Source organism: Ipomoea nil, unplaced genomic scaffold (genome assembly GCF_001879475.1).
Source record: "Ipomoea nil cultivar Tokyo-kokei standard unplaced genomic scaffold, Asagao_1.1 scaffold0202, whole genome shotgun sequence".
Lineage (NCBI taxonomy): Eukaryota > Viridiplantae > Streptophyta > Magnoliopsida > Solanales > Convolvulaceae > Ipomoea > Ipomoea nil.
In genome coordinates, this window is record NW_017616630.1 from 1112520 (window position 1) to 1115719 (window position 3200).

Genomic DNA, 3200 nt, shown 5'->3' on the forward strand with positions numbered 1-3200 from the left:
AAAACAACCCGTTAGCACGAAGCTAAGTATAACGCCACTCAACCATGTAAAATACTACAGTATATACTTTTGGAAAACATTTGTTTCACACACGTAGATCATGTATTCTCAATCACTTAAGCAACATTTAAACATGCTCAACAATATTTCTATATGCTTGCAACCTAATTATCAAATAGGCATGCTTTCTTAATCATTTAACTCATCAACAACCCTGTGCTTTCACATATATATCTTAACATGGCGATATACACTAATCATACTCGACTGATGGTTAATAATATACTTAAGCTTATCAAGCAATCTTATGCTAACATATATCTCAACAAACAATCCCATGTTATCATATATCTAAATAAGCAATCCCATGTTATCATATATCTCAATAAGCAATCTCATGCTATCAAATGACTCAATAAACAATCTCATGCTATCATATAACTCAATAAGCAATCTCATGCTATCATGTAATGAATGAAAGACAATATAATGTCATGCTTCTTATCGTACTTTCATGCAACCCGTGCAAATCATTTAATCATGCAATAAGATGAACATGATGCTTTAGTATAAGTATAGATAGATATATGTATACACTCTTTCTTTGGTAACACGGAACACTTGTTCGACGGAGGTTTCTTAGAGTCACAATGACTCGCTTTTCTCTTCTTCCACTTGAGTCACACAGGCTCGCTTTTCTCTTCTTTCTCTAGAGTCACAATGACTCGCTTTCTTTTTTTCTTTCTTTACTTTTACTCGTGGGCGAGGTAGGAAATTCACCATAACGTGAACGACGCTATCTGGGCTTGGCATCTTGCCGTCCTAATACTCATCTCGCCCACAGAACCACTCTCTTGGATCTTTTCTCAAACTCTATGGAATCAGGTATCGTACTTGTCAGTGTGCACACCCCCTGACCGGGTTTCCAAGCCCGGCAGGTAGTATCCTACGAAGTAACTCGGGAATATCGACCTCGTTACTTCACATCGGATCGCAATGTCCGTTGTTTTCTTTACTTTCTTATTTCTTCCGAAAGGACATAGTCCTAACTGGCCTCCAAAATCTCGGATTACTCACACTAGATACATATAGATATAACTCATGCATTTCTATCTCATGCAACAACTTTACTTATGCAAACTTATGCATAGGGGTGGGCACGGGTCGGGTTCGGGTTCGACCCGTGCAAATAATGGTCACCCGAAATATTTCGGGTCTTGCCTTTTAAAGTCCGAAAACCGAACCGAAAATCATCGGGTATTTTCGGGTAGGGTTTACGTCGGGTCGGGTCTGCCAAACCCGAAATTATAACATTGTTCCAAAAATCTTGAAATTTTAAATCTTTTGAAAATTCTTTAAGCAAAACAAGAAATTTAAAACCAATCTAAAATAATAAAATATGCAGAACAATAAATACAAAACTCTACATGACAACCCACGTGGGCAAAATACCATACCTAGTTAATTACAAATTTACAACCCAAATGGGCAAAATACCTTACCCAGTTAATTACAAATTTAGAATCACCAAAAAAAAAAAAATACAAACTAAACAAAAAATAGTGAAATAAGATTGAGAGAACAACTAAGTATTCTGTATTGGATTTAGTTTGCTCCCCTAAGCAAATATTGATCCAATGATCTGTCTGCTAGTAAACTGCTACTCATTTGGTTGCTAATTAGAACCCCTACAACAAACAACAATAAAGACTATATTACTATATTGTCAAAGTTCATATATGAACTCCAATAATACTAATTATGCTATGATACTTGATAATTGATACAAATTAAAAGCACACAAATTGAAAGTTTAAATATAATGCATGGAAGTTAATTCATTATTGATCCTTTTATATGCATACCTGCATATAAAGAAGATAATAAGAAGATATACTGAGGTTTAAGGTTAGTTTTTGTTCCCAATCCAAAGGGGGAATGAAATAATTTTGGTATGATGACGGGAGGTAGATTACATCTCAAGTACCCAGCCAAAAGCTTAATCAGCTTCAGGGTCCTCCTTCATTCGTCCATGTAGGAGTTATCTTTTTCAGAAGTCCCTAACAAACATATAAAGGCAATAAAGACCGCATGTTAAAGAAGAAGATGAAATACTAATTGGTAAATGAAAATTTATGGAGTATTATGCGTACCTTCTCGATCAACAATGACAGGAGAATTTCCAATTGGATGAATCTCAGTTATTGGCCTTTGAAATGCAGAATTCAGTTAGTAAACAAAAACATTAGACTATAAAAAAGACAAGACCTGAGCATATCAAATTACCATCCATTTCAAATAGGCATTCTAAGATTCTAAGGAGAAACTAATAAAAGCATCATAGCATACATAAATTGCTAAATTAGTACTACACAAAACTTGAGTTTTGTAGCATTAAAATTATAGTTACCAACTAGGCACATCAACAAAACTATCCAATGTAAAACCTACAGTAGTCTGAACCATATTTACTGAGCCATATAGTGTAATCTAAAAACTAGAAACACTTCATTTTTTAAGTCCTCAACACAAATTACAGTTAGTTCCAATTTTATGGGAAAAAACGAAAAAAAAAAAAAAAAAAAAAACAACTAATAAAAATTTATAAATAAAAAATGAAAACAGTGAAAACTAATAAAATTAAAAATTTATAAACAAAATCGTTAGAAGAACATTAAAAACACTATAATACAGTCTTTTGTTGAAATATATATATATATATATATATATATATAATATATATATATATATATATATATATATATATATATATATATATATATATATATATATATATATATATATATATATGATCAACTACAAATTTTGAAACTGAATCTTAGATAAATTAATACAAAAGGAAAAATTTTCAAAAACCTTGTAATGTTTTATATACTTCTTTGAGAAAAAAATTGAAAATAAAATAAACTAAAGTAACAGTAAAGTACCTTTTTCTCCTATTATATTTTCATGGTTAGAGACGGTCACTGGAGAAGTTTACAAATTCGAAGCCTCAATGGAGATCTCCCCGGATCTGTAGAGAGCCAGATTTACTGGGAATATTTGGCGAGACTCGATAGTGAGAGACTGAGAACCTGAGACATAAAATTTTCCAAACATGGTTAAAACATATATTTTCTAGAAAAAAAATGAAAAAAAAAAAAACTAATAAACTACCTGTTAGGCTTTAGAGTGTTAAC

At 32.0% G+C, this 3200-nt stretch overlaps 1 long non-coding RNA gene across 1 annotated transcript; it reads right to left on the reverse strand.

The window, feature by feature from the left end:
• Nucleotides 1-1524: 1524 nt before the first annotated feature.
• On the reverse strand, nt 1525-2212 carry LOC109190426. The gene is made up of 3 exons (XR_002055691.1): nt 2154-2212; nt 1977-2060; nt 1525-1688 (listed from the first exon to the last, which is right to left on the reverse strand). It is a non-coding gene; the product is annotated as an uncharacterized LOC109190426 (long non-coding RNA).
• Between the last annotated feature and the right edge of the window lie 988 nt (nt 2213-3200).